General features: G+C 39.5%; 1 non-coding gene across 1 annotated transcript; it reads right to left on the reverse strand.

Moving 5' to 3' along the window:
* Positions 1-522: 522 nt before the first annotated feature.
* Positions 523-629, reverse strand: LOC141635291 (small nucleolar RNA R71). Its single transcript, XR_012539990.1, has one exon. It is a non-coding gene; the product is annotated as a small nucleolar RNA R71 (small nucleolar RNA).
* Positions 630-14,664: the final 14,035 nt, after the last annotated feature.

Below are 14,664 nucleotides of genomic sequence, written 5' to 3' on the forward strand. Positions count from 1 at the left end.
TTTGACAAACAATAGAAGACTTGCTAGGAGAACTTTGAGAGGTATTGGTGAGGTCGTATATATTCAACCAAACACTATTGAGTTCATCAACCCTTTTGCAAGAGAAGGTGAGGAGAACCCAACACAAAATCCAACACAAAATCAACACACAATGCCTAAATATTCATCACATTCCGTACCAACCGAGGAGAACCTACCTAATGGGACTCCCACGCCACAACACTTAACCGAAATTTCATTTCCAAATCCGCATTTATCCAATTAGTCGAAAGAAGCCAATTTGGAGGGATGCCTAGTGAAGACCCTCACTCTCACATGGAGACTTTTTGCGACTATTGTGATGCGATTTCTCAAACCGGTGTAACTCAAGACCAAATTCGATGGGTCTTATTTCCTTTTTCTCTAATTGGCACCGCAAAACAATGGTTAAAAGGCCTTGATAAGGCTACTCTCGGAATTGATTCTTGGAAGAAATTGGCTCTAGCTTTCTACAAAAAGTTCTATCCACCGGAAAAGACTAACATGCTAAGAGCTCCAATTACGGGCTTTAAGCAAAGAGATGAAGAATATTTGTATGAAGCTTGGGAGCAATATAAAGGAATTTGTCGCTCATGTCCTCATCATGGACTTAGAGACTGGTTCTTGGTACAACAATTTTGGAACGGTCTTTATGAAGACTCAAGAAACATTCTCAACACGGGATCAAATGGAATGTTCACCGAAGTTGACGACAATCAAACTTGGAACAAGATTGAGGAAATGGCGGTACATAATTCACAATACAGTAGACCTCGCAAGGCTACTAGAGGAGGAAAGCATGAAGTGGACTCTATTACTCAATTGGGTGCTCAACTTAGTGCTCACATTGATACCATTAATTTGAAGTTCGAAAAAGCTAGGGCTAGACTTGAAGAAGCCTCAAAATCATCAAAGCAACATGTTAATGCCATGAAGACATCTTCATCAATCCCAAGTGGGATATGTGAAAATTGTGGAACTTTGGGATACGACCAAAGTGAATGTAGGGGAACAATTGAACAAGTGAATGCTTTTCAAGCATACAAGAGTGGTACCCCTTATTCAAACTATTATAATTAAAACACCAAATTCCGCCCAAATATCTCATACAAAAGCCAAAATGTTCAAAACCCTCAACCAACATACACCCCACCTCCCATGAGAAACCAAAATCAAAGACCCTTTTACAACCAAAACCAAGGTTACCAAAATCAAACTCCATACAATCAACAAAATGACCAAGGTTTTGATGTTCAAAAAGCGGTCCTCCAAATGCAAAATAATCAACAAGAGTTTTTCACTCAAATGCAAAAGGATAGTCAAGCAAAGGAAATCACCATCAACAACATCCTAGCCCACACCAAAATGTTGGAAACCCAATTTACTCAACTAGCATCTTCAAGCTCACAAAGACAAAAGGAGCAATTACCACCTCAAAGTAATCCCCCACGACATGAAACGGTTAGTGCCATTCACTTGAGAAGTGGCACGAGGTATGAGTCACCGGAGAAGCAAGTTGAGGATAAAGTTTTGGAAGCTAGTGACAAAGAAGAAGTTGAGAAAAACTCCAACGATGGAGAACCATCAGAAGAAGAAGTTTCAAAGAAAAATGAAGACAAGTTCAAGGAGAAGGAGTCGATTGTGATTAGACTTCCTTTTCCGAGTCGTCAAGCCAAGCCCAAATTTGATGACCAACTTGGAAAACTTATGGAGATTATGAAGAATTTGGAAGCCTCAATTCCTTTTACGGAATTAATCAATCACGTGCCGGCCTATGCAAAATACATGAAAGACATCCTTACGAAGAAGAAGTCGATCCGTAAGCTTGAGACTATCGCCTTCACTACATTGAGTAGTGCAATACTTCAAGGGAGTTCACCTCCAAAACTTAAAGATCCGGGAAGCTTCTCAATACCGTGTACCATTGGCGACACAACGACCAACAAAGCCTTATGTGATCTAGGGGCTAGTGTGAGTGTTATGCCGTACTCGGTGAGTAAAAGGTTAGGGATGGGAGAGCTTAAATGCACTAATATCACACTCCAAATGGCCGATAGATTGACGAAGACACCATTAGGGATATGGGAAGATGTTCCCGTAAGAGTTGGGAAATTTTTCATCCCGGTGGACTTTGTCATTGTTGACATGGAAGAAGACTCCAACATTCCGATCATTCTAGGTAGACCTTTCTTACACACCGCGGGTGCGGTGATTGATGTGAAGCATGGAGAGCTCACTCTAGAAGTGGGAGATGAGAGCATAACTTTCAATCTTGATAAGACCATGAGAGCTCCCCGTTTGCATGAACCATGTTTTATGGTTGATCATTATAGCCGAAAGGATGATAGGAAGAAGTCGGAATTCCAATGGAAGAAGAAAGTCAATGATGCTCCATTCAAAGGGCAAGGAAATTGTAACCAAGAGAGCTTGAAAAGCTCACCAAAGTCAAGCAATGAAGAAGATGGCCTCATTGGCCAAGACAAGAAAGTGGGAGAGTTGTCTCTATCAACTCAAGAGATCTTTAGTGACCAAGTAGATGAAGTTTGTGGTCTTTGGGACGATGAGTTTGAAGGGATTTTTAATCCCTACATTGGTAATGCTATCGATCAAGACCAACATTTAGGACAACAAGGGCAAAGATCTATTGAAGATCTTTATCATGACAACGAACAAGCTTTTGACTACTTCTTCAATGTGTTGAGCAACATCAACAACACCTTGGACATGACCCCGTGACATCTCACTAAGGATGAGATTTTGGTGGAGTCCTCTCCAAACCACCATTTGTAAATATTTCTAACTCCATAACTTGCATTTTAATTCTTACATTCCATTTTTGTCATTTTTGGATTTTTATGCTTTGATCAAGGTATTTATCATTTTTGAGAGAAGTGAGGGAGGGACTAATGATTTAGTGATGTGTAGTGCTTTAGCTTAGTGTCGGGATAGTAATTGCCTAGGCTATTCATGCCTTAGTAGTGCCCCTACAATTAAGAACACGGGATTTGAAGAATGAAAATGACACGGGATATGCAAGTGCACGGATGGAACTGAATCCGGGTAGACTAAGAGGAATCCGAGCGTCCTTAAGGGGAATCCGCTCGTCTTAAGAGAATCTGAGCGTCCCAGCAGAGAAGACGCTCATCTGAAAGAATCCGCTTGTCTTTGCAAGAAGACGCCCGTCTTTTTGCCAGTGCAAAATAAGAAAATTTCCTGTAACAGAATCCGCTCGTCTTTAAGGGAATCCGCTCGTCCTGGAACTGAATAATCCGCTCGTCTTCACTGAAAGACGCCCGTCTTTAGGCGAGGTTTCCTGAACCCAGATTAAGCAAAATCCGAGCGTCCCGAAGGGAATCCGCTCGTCTTCCCCCTGCAGATTCGAAATTTCGGGTGTTTTTAAATACCCCTTCCCACATTCATTCATATATTCAAAACACTACCCATAAACCCCAAAACCCTCATCCTCTCCATCACTAAAACAAGATTTCCTCAACCAAATTCAACAAAATCAAATCCAAACTTCTTTACAACAACAACTAATCACTCCTTTTCCAACAATAATCAATCCAAGCACCAAAATCTTCAACCTTTGAGTCGATTTTTGAAATACAAAGGCAAATCCTTTCATCTTAAAATCGATTTGGGTATAATTGGAAATTGAAGATTTTCAATCTTTTCTTGGTATAATCATCAATGGCAAGAACAAAAGGGTCAACAAAGGCACTCAAGGCAAAGGCACTCTCAAAAAGGCAACAATGCCTTCAAGCAAAGAAAGCTTCAATGGCTATGGTTGTTGCTAGTGCAAACTTGGAAGTTCAACAACAACAAAATCCTCCCTTGGAAGCAACAATAATAACAACTCCGGAAATTGCTCAATTATCAAACTATCCGGAGGTAATTTTCATTTCTAACTCCCATAGGGATACATTTGCCAAGTATGCTAAGAAAGCCATTCTACCCACCAAATTCATATGTGAAGATGTCTTGAACAAATTGGGTGTCCTTGAACAAACAACGGCCTTCTTTGAAGCCATGGGGTTGGGAAAATTGTTCACTACAAGAGAATTGACATACCCCTCCCTTACCTTGGAATTCTTGAGTTCATTGAAAGTGACTAAGGTAGAGACTAGAACATATATCGAGTTTTGCCTTGCCAATGTGAATAGGCGCATCACCTTTGATGTTTTGAGTAAAGCATTAGGTCTTAGTGATACACCTCGTTATTATAAGATGCCCGAAAATTATGACCCCGCTCCTCTTTGGGAGGTGATTTCCGGGAAGAAATTTGAGAACTTTCATGCTTGTCGCGCTCTATTAGTCCACCATCCGGGCATTAGAGTGTGGCACAAGGTCATCGGGAACACTATAATTGCAAGAAAAGACACTAATCACTTTACAAAGCTCGATTTTGTTCGACTTGAGTCGGCCTTAAATGTTGGAAGGGAATTCACTAAGCCTTACAATGCTCTAAGGCTTTCGGTGGAAAGATGGCTCAATGTGGCGATCAAAGGGGGCTATCTCATTGACATGGATGCCATGATTAACAAGTACAAGTGGGTCAAGCATAATCCTCTTGACACAAACTATGGGTGGTTCACCAATGATGCTAGATCTTTCACTTCGCCTTCCAAGATATGCCATTTGAGTGCTCATCGAACAAACTACCTACTTCCACTCTCAAAAAGCGCCGAGTACATCATCCGTCAACAAAGGGGCGAATTTAAAGCCCTCCTCCTCCATTGTCACACCACCCTATCCATTCAAATATCAAGAGTTCAAACCCAAAGGTGTTGAAGTGGGAAATGACTACATGACTCTACTTTTGCAAGAGATGCATAAACAAGCGTACAATGATCGAGTAGATGCATACTTGGCCAAATATACACCCCTCCTTCATTTAGCTAGACAAGTACTACTTGATCCTTCATGTCCTTTGCCTAGTTGGGCGGATAGGGAAGTCTTCTTTCCAAGCACATCTAGGGGCGAAAGACCAGGTGAAGATGAGAATGTCGATGATGAGGTTGATGATGATGAGAGTGTTGATGAAGAGGTAGATGAAGAAGAAGAAGAGGCTAATGAATATGATGAAGGAAGTGAGCAAGGAAGTGAAGAGGGAAGTGGCGATGAGTCCGCTTCTATGGTGGAAAATGATGACAATGATGATATGGTGGAGAACTAACAAGCTTTGGAGGCTCCTACCCTCTTGAGGTTTGTCTACTTCTTTCTTTATTTTATTTATTTTTATCTTGATCATAGTTGGCCTAGCAACATGAGGACTAACACCTCGGCCCCATTGAGGTGTTCTTATTTCATTGTTCCCATTTTGAAAATTTAAAATGACAATATATAGTTTCATGCATTGCATCTTGTGTCCATGAACTACACCAACTTTAGGACATTAGAAATAATGTGTATCTCGGTTAGGGGAAGTACATGCATACGCAACGGGAGGTAATCTAAATTACGCTCTCCGTCATAAACAAAAACCCATGCATCATGTAGTGTAGATTAGTATAGCTTGCATTTAGTATAGAATTCATGCATCATGTTTGCATAATTTCCCATCATTTTGGCCATTGAGGACAATGCCCATATTAGTGTGGGGATGGGGAATTCTAACTTAACTTTTATTCAACAAACCCAAAAAAATCAAAAATTTCAAGAAAATCAAAAAAATTTGAAAATTTTGAAATCCAAAACAAGTTCATTTCCTTTGTAGTGTATACTTGTATATATATTAATGTATATATTGTGTTTGTTCTATCCTTGTTCACATTGATCGACTACGCCACATCCGAGATATGAGGATATTGAAGACCACATGGTATGATCTTTCCAATCTCCTTTTTCCTCTTTATGTTAATGACTATGTGGCTTTATTTTGATAGATGCGGTATAACAATGTGAATTTAGGACTTGCATTTAGTTTATATGGTATATTAGTAATTGGTAGAATCATTTGCATTAGGATGTTTATATGTTAGTTTCATCATGGCATGTAGTTGCATGTTAGAAAAATGTTGCGAAACCGTCTACTTAGGAAGCTTGACAAGTGTATATAGGCCCTAGTAGATGCTTTCTCTTCTTAAGACTTTGCTTGTTAGAATACTTGTAAAACACCCTAGGATGTGCCATGCTAGTATCCTTTGACCCATGGATTAAGGCCTAGTCAAGAGTAGCTTGTGGTGTGATAACTCCTTGGCTACCGTTTATTCCAAGGTGACCCTTGAAACCATGCATCCATCATTCATCCATGTTCTACCACATTTTTGTCATCAAAGGGAATGGGCACAAAAAGAAATTGATTTGAGTTCAATGAAATGAAAAGTGAAAGAAAGTTTGCAAAATTCATCAAATGAAAAGAGGAGCAATAATAGACTCCTAATGCTTCAAATATAAGGCACCCTCACTACATATGGGGTGACTTTGAAAATGTTCAAAAAGAAATGCAAAGAAAAGTTGAAACGTTGTCAAGTGTTGAAATGCCAAACATCAAAGAAATGGAAAAAGAAAGTGTTCTCAAATGTCAAATGCCACAAGAAATTGGGGGGGAAAAAAAAAACAAAAGCAAACTCCCAAAATGAAACTCAAATTCCTATTAATCCCTTTATCCGTCGTATCCATTTTTGTTCATGGTAGAGAGGGGACGACCATTCTTCTTGTCTAGGCAAGAGGGGGAATTCCGTGATCCTCTAGTGTTTCTAACACCATAGGAAGCCTACTCTTGACAAAAGCATTTAACGATTGAGGACAAAGGTACCCTAGCTTGACACAATTTGGAGGTGATTTATTGGTATCCTTCTAGGCTTAGTAGTTTGAAGAAATTGCATCTATGAAGGAGTGTGTACCCTTGAATTGCTTCCCTTGTAGATAATTTCCGCCACTTAGATGAGGAAAGTGACTATTCTTTTGTAGATGCATCCATTACTTGATTTTGTGTGCTTAATGTTTGGATGTGTCGCCATTTTGGCAAGACCCACCTTGCCTTGCAAGAAGGAATCCTACCTCATGGTTGTCTTGTTGTGAGTTGAAGGGGCGGAGTGAGACCCGCTAATTGTCTCATATCAGCTATGCTATTAGGTTAGTTTAAATAACGGTCCTAGTCTTTGTCACCTCTTTACTCGGTACAACCAAAGGTTCGGTTTGGGGATATTTGATGTGAATCCGCCCGTCCAACAAGGGCAATCCGAGCGTCTTCCCCCAGTGAATCCGCCCGTCCAACAAGGGCAATCCACCCGTCCACCACCACAATCCGCCCGTCCAAAACATCCCCAATCCGCCTGTCCCGTGCCCTGGACGCTCAGATTATGTGTCAGCCATTTCGTCTTCTACAAGTTTCAAGGATGCGCAAATTTTTCTAAGACCGGCGAAAAGGAGACCGGAGTCTCCATTGAGACCGGCGATTCCTCAAGGACTTAATCATCATTTAAGCCCTTAGTAAACCCTAATTTATGTAACTAATCCCCACTATAAATACTCCATTAGGCTAATTAGAAGAGCATGTTCTTCTTAGCAATCTTTAGTGTAGTTAATATCAATCAAATCTCTCTTTATTCTTTTAATCAACATTTAATCAAGTCTTAATACAAGTTTCATTTCCTTAATCTCTCTCTTGTTCATCTTTCATTTTGGGTAATTGAAGATTATTTGGGTTATTATTGGGAGATTGACAACCTTCCAATCAATCATCAAGTACTTCTATTATTCTTTGCTTTATTATTGGAATAATTAGTAGGTATAATTCTCTTAATCCTTTTTTATATTATTGTTAATTATCTTCATTTATTCATCATGTTTTACTTGTTGGTGTGATTGACAACCTTGCTAGCATATTCAACATGATAATGAGTGAGTAGTTCCTTAGCTAGGGTTAATGAGTAATTAGGGGAAACCAACATGGGGGATGATTCATGCTTAAATTAATATGTTTTCATAGTTTATTTGCTTGCTTGTTGTGATCTCAACTTATGCACATGTTATGTTTGATGAAATGCGAGCCTATGAATCCTTGCATTTTTACCCATTACCTATCTTTTCAATGAGACTTGTAAGACATAAACCAACTCGAGTCTCATTAGACCATGCATATAGTTGAGTAGGGAAGATTAAGTCGACTTGTAGCTATTGTACAATCTAATCGATTCGGCTCCGGGACCCAAGCTTTCCTAGGATTGTAAGACATAAACCAACTCGATCCATCACAACAATAATTGCTTGCTTAGAATTTGAGAATATGTTTGTATGATCAATTCCCATGAATCCCCTATGACCCCATGACACCCTAGTGCCTTTTATCAATTGTTTAGATCCCATTTTAATCATCTTGCTTGTTTACTTTCTTTGCTATTTAGTTTAGTGATCTTCTACTTCAAACCCAAATTGTGACACCCTTAGACACCGCTAGTTGCAATTGAAAATCTCATCTCAATTCCCGTCCCTTGGGATCCGACCTTTACTTGCCTCTTTACTAAATGTGGAGTTGTTTGTGAAGTTATAAATTGTGTTTTGGTCTAGGTGCTCTTAACGACAAGTACCGAAAACTAAACCTCCATCGTGGGTCCAACCAGAATTAAAGTAGGTCAAAATAATATTTGTTAGAGATTATCTCCTTATATTAGTTTTATTCTTTCTTATTTTCAAAGATTAAGGAAGATTTGACCTAATCTCCTTCTTTCCTCTCACGACACACATACACGGCATCTAGGGTTTTATTCCTAAACCTAGATCTCCTCTCTACTATAAATACAAGCACTTATTCATTCTTTCAAATCACTTTTCAATTTGAAGCTTTTCGAAACATCAATTCCTCGCAAACAATTTGAGTCTAAATTTTAATCAAGCAATTTTATTATTTTGGAATTGAAAAATCTTTTACGAAAAGTCGTGCTCTTCCATTTGCGTATTAATTCTTAAGGTTACGTTATAAGATAATAGTACTTCATATTGTTTCTACTCGTTTAATTGTGTGAACACTTAGAGGAACAATCAAGTGCTTTCTTAGTAACTTAAGATAGTCAAAATCGAATATCTAGTGATATTCAAATCGAGTTGTAACTAGAGTTAGTTATACGAGTGGGTTGATAATTTTGTAATCCGGAGAAAGGTATTAAAATTATTAATCGAGAATAGTGGACGTAGGCTTCGACGTGTGAAGCTGAACCACTTAAAATATCCTGTGTCCTTGCAGTTTTCTTTATCATTCATTTTATTACGATTATAATCGTTTAGCTAATTAGTTAAAGTTTAATCAATAAACTTTAAATAATTAATTACTTAGAAATAAAATAAAAAGTGGGCATAAGTTTTTGAAATACTCAAATCACCCCCCCCCCCCCATCTCGAGTATTTCGACCTTGATAGACTCTTCACCTAGGGACGAAGCTATCAATTCACGGTTGCCAATCATGTCTTGAATAGCATGTTTCAGTTTGAAGCATGTTTCAATATCGTGACCTTTTCCCTGATGATATTGGCAATATGCACTGCCATCCCAGAAACGGGTTTTCTTCTGTTCCAGCGGGTCTAGAGTGAGCCCGATTGGTTGTAGCTTCCCTTCAGTCATAAGCCTTTGAAGAGTTGTGGCATAAGTTGTGTTAATATTAGTGAATGTCCTTTAAGAACGTTCGACTTTATTGTTTGGCTTGAGACATTCAGGAGGATTGTCTTGACTGAGAGGTGCGATTAAGATTTTTCCAGCTTCGATCATATCTTGAATGGCATTCTTCAGCTTGTAGAACATTTCAGTATCATGACCTTTGCCCTAGTGGTACATGCAGTATGCACTACCATCACAGAATCGGGTTTTCTTTTCTTCTGGTACATGAAGCGATGCCATATGTTATTCCTAGATCTGTGAATTCCCTTTGATGTTTTCCCATGGTTCCCACATTGGTGTTTTTGGGGATGTTTTGGTTTGTTTCGTGTTTGTTTTTATCAATCCTGGGCGAAAACAGGATTTGGTCATTGTCAATGAAAAGTTTTGGGAAAGTTGCTTGGTATTTTGAAAGGGGATTTGGCGAGGCAATTTCACGTTCTTTGTTGGTGGGTTCATGGTTGTGGGAATCATTAGTTAGTTCTCCATTTTCAGTATTTGCTTGTCGGTGAAATGGGTGTTGGTCTTCTCCTTGGTGATTAGGTTCATTTTCGGTATTACCAAACCTTTTATCGAAATTAGCTACCCGAGTGTTCAAGTCATCGATAGCAACTTGAAGCTTTGAGAATTTTTTTGTTGATGGAGACGGAGAGCATGAGTATACCGCTTTGTATGCCATCCTCTTCAATTTCATGAATTTTCTTATCATTAGGAAAGATGAGATGAGAGCATTCTTGGAAAGGTTCTGGATTGTGTTCAATAGGGTCCTCGGAAGGGCTATTCCTGTTGTTTGTTGAGGGAGGTTGTGGTAGTTTGGCCTTTTCAATCATATCAGGGATGACACCTTTCAAGGGGAGACACATCTCAGTATCATTTCCGCGACCTTGGTGATATTAAAATTATTGTTCTCTGTTCCATCTTCGACCTCGCTTGTTTGGTAGAGGGTCCGGAGTTGGACCAATCTGCTTGAGCTTTCCTTTGGAGATTAGCCTTTCCAAGGCTGTGGCATAGGGCATACCCAGATCAGGAAATGACCTATGGGGTCGTCTGGTTTCGTTTGGTGGAGTTTCTAGGGGATTTGCTTTAGTGGTTCTGGCAGCCTTCCAACTAGGATTGGTTTTGGCATTAGCTAGCAGTCGATTTTCAAGGCGCTTAACCCTTTGCTCAATATCAGAGGAGGGAAAATTCCGAATTTCCAGTTTGCCCCCAATATGGGAGAGACGTGTGCTGAAGTTTTCCACGGTAGCTAGGAGTAGAAGGACCACGTTTCTGATTTCGGAAAAAGTCATGGCGGATGTAGACCGATCGGCTTCTTGAGTTTCTTGTTGACGATCAATGGCACCCAAGGGATTCCTATTTGACATAACGATAGGCATCATAACTTGTCTTGGCAAGGGATTACACGAACACTAGCAAGTACGACACATATGTATGAAAGGCAGTTATGTCGTGAAGACGCGACAGTGTGACTAGGTTATGAGTTAATTAAAGATGGTGAATGACCTCTTGTGTTTGAAGTCTTAGTGCATGACTTTGAACTTAGACTCGAGTGTCGACTTTGGCATAGTGATGCCTAGACAGACGACTTCTGACGGGATTTGGAGGTTTGTCAATGGAGTGAAGACATTGGATGAGACGCGTATACATGCTTGACCTTTGACCCATAATATAGAGGACATGTTTTGACTCTACTAATCCGGTTGGATATGTCTTTGACAATTGGGCGACACGACCTAGGCCACAAGGTCGGACTAACTTTGGCGGACACTCATCGTCATTTGGACAACTTTGACTCGACTTGAGGCTGAATCGGAATGGTGGACTAATATGTACGTGTTGCAATTATTTATGAAGGATTTTCGAAAATATAAATTTTCAAAAAAAAGCGGAGTTTTCTTAGGGCTTTCTTTCGAAAAAGGTTGAGTTCATTTTCGGAAGAAGGTTTGAAATAATCGGGGGTTGCAACGGCTTAGAAAACAGTATGTGGTTTTCAAAGGCGGGTTTTGAAATTCAGAATCACGGATTTGAAAATCGAGAATTGAAGAATTCATTATATTATGCATAATGCTGACACGGAAGGACTTATGATCACATTGCACATAAGCACTTTCAATTCATTATATTATGCATAATACTGACACGGGTTTTGGCTTAATAAGGGTTGTTACACATCAAGCGATCAAACCCCGATCTTCGACAGGGATACCAATCAAAACAAAATGTGTAAGATTGGTGCCCTAGCCTCATTCACGAAGGAAATGAAAGCCCTTTGACGAAAAAGAAATGTGTAACGCCAATGGTATGCTTGACGCAATCGGTAGTCGAGACGCGGGGATGAGAAAACTCACGCCGAAGAGACGAGCCAATTAGTCGATAAAGGTTAGGTTATGGGCCCGGACAAGGAACCCGACTTATGACCGTAATATCAATTAATGCACTTTAACCATGACCTCGTTCGAGTTTCACCTCTAAGAATCACAAAGACACAAGTATCCTAGTTTTCCCTAGTGGAGTCGCCAATCTGTGGACATGGCCAGCTGCACGCCAAGCCAATCTGTGGACGTATGGCGGTCTTGAAGCCACGTTTGGAGGCGTAGAAATGCTTCGACCGGATCGCTTTAGATCGGTCTGTCTCGTCTCGATGAAGGTCTCAAAACGATGCAGAGATGTTCAGAGTCACCACCAAGCAATTATGGGATTCCTCGAAACCGTTCGAATCCACTTTGTACCTCGGCAAACAAAGCAAAAAGCGGTGCTTGACATAGGTACTAAAAATAAGGACTCGTCCCTCTTTAGCATCTTATCGCTAGAATGACTCTCGTTGTCATGGATAAAGTTGTCCACTATCCAAAGGTTCTGAGTAAGGGGTGACGGTACGTATTGGGAAGATCTTTAATCGAACACCCAATCCTACCCGCGTTAGCGGCCTCTGCTGATCGATCGTGGTTGCTAAGTGCAAAAGTTGATAAAACGGTAAATGCATGAATGCGCATCCAAAAGTTTAACCTAATATGTGAAAGTTTGCTAAGTCAGTTTGTTTATCCAAATATAAAGTAATTGATGTCGAGTTGGATTTAGATTGATTTTCATGCCAAATAGGAAATTAAACATCCACTTACCAAGTTCGGATTATGGTGCTTAACACGATCCATTTATTTGGAAAAGAAGTGTGTTTAAATGATAAAGTGTAAAATGTGAAATGTAAATTCGTCAATCTGATCCATCATGTATTCGGGTCAACCGAAGTGAAGATCATCTTAGACAAGTGCTTAAAACGAAGCAGAATAGTGCCAGGAAACCCCTTTGAGGCGTTAGCCATACGGCGAGGCAACAAGGCATGTCCAGGTTTTGAAAGGTGAAAATAGGCAGCCTCTTGGGGCACGAGCCATGGGGCGATGCAAGAGGTGCCTCCTGGTTGTTAAAAAGATTGTTTAAAACCGTATTTGTGATGAATGATTTGCAAATGTTGTTTATATGACTCGGAATAATTATCATTATATTAATAATATTCGCCGTCGGATTCATATTTGCAAGCTTGAAAAGTATAGGTTACAAATAAAAATGTAAAATGTCTTTGCTTAACTGTTTTATCACCGTACTCGAATTAAATCGAGATGATATTTATTTTAACAAAGGGTGATATCCATAATGGTCAAGACAAGGATGAAAATAAAATAAAATAAAGAGAAATGTTTGATATGAACTAAATATGTTCAGTTAATTTATTTGTAATTAGTCAATATTTATCATCGTACTCGGGTTAAACCGACATGACATAAGGAACCAAAGATGATTATGAATTATGACTAATATGTTTGAAAGTGTAAATAAGTGAGAAAAATGGTAAATAAAAGAAAAGAGTGTTAGAATGTCCTTTAAAATGTAATTAACCAATTAATATCACCTAGTCACGGATTAAACCGTCATGCTATATGGAACCAAGGATGATTTCGGTAATGGTCAAAATATTTGTCATAAAAATGAATTAAAATGGTCAAAACCGTGAAAGAAAAAAAGTAAAAATAAAAGGAAAATGTTGTGGAAAGACGAACTCAAACACGTTTGAGTCTGACCCGAGAACCCACAAGAGGCGCGAGTCTCTTTCCATAGCAAAGAGCTTCTCTCTTAGGTCAAAACTCGGTTTTGGCTCTTCTAACCTATATTTGAATCGTGTTAAGCATTATGCATGCTTATAAACACATAAAAACAGTAAAGACATGAAATAAGTGATTTGTTTACACCCTCAAACTTACATGTCATGATGTTTGCGAGGTAGACGACTATTGAGACGGTTTTCTCGTTACGCGACTACACGGGATCAAAGAAGTTTAAAAGAGTGCCTTAAAAAAGGATTTTATTTTGAAAAGATGCTGAAAAGATGTTGTTTGAAAACATGTTGATTAATGTTGAGTTGGTCGAATGGGTCGGTTGAATGCACGGCGACGGTACCAAACAAAATGTATAAGGCTTGTGTTTTCAATCGGTAGGTCGAAAACACGTGCCGATTTTTTTTTACTTAAGAAGTCGAAAGGTCTTGAATTTTTAGGGAGAAGGAGGTGGCGGACTCTCGCGTAACTTAAAGAGGTACATATGAGGGGGTATTTATAGAGAAATGGGGATGGTAGTAAGTCTGTTGAGTTTGCTTGTTGGCTAAGGATAGCCACTTGAGGCGCGAGCACGCCAGCGGTGGAAAGCTACGCCTTGTCCTTTTCAATTTGGACGTGGCCTTTGCTCTATCTATTGTTTGGTTCGTTTGATTTTTGGTATTCAAATAGGATGTCGTGTGAAAATATGGTCATCTAAAAAGATGGTATTTGGGTGTTATTTGGGGTGGGCATTTTGTGCTTGACTCCGGTTTGATTCGTGTTGAGTCGGGATTTGAATTTTGAGTCGGTTTTTAGCCTGATCTCGACTTTGACTCTAATTATTTTCATTTTAAAGCAAATGACGTGATAAAGCCATTCATGGAATTATTTTTGACATTCAAGACTCGGGTTGACTCAGGTTGACTCAGATTGACTCAGATTGACTTGGGTTGCGGGTTTCTAAGTCGG

Source organism: Silene latifolia, chromosome Y (assembly GCF_048544455.1).
Source record: "Silene latifolia isolate original U9 population chromosome Y, ASM4854445v1, whole genome shotgun sequence".
Lineage (NCBI taxonomy): Eukaryota > Viridiplantae > Streptophyta > Magnoliopsida > Caryophyllales > Caryophyllaceae > Silene > Silene latifolia.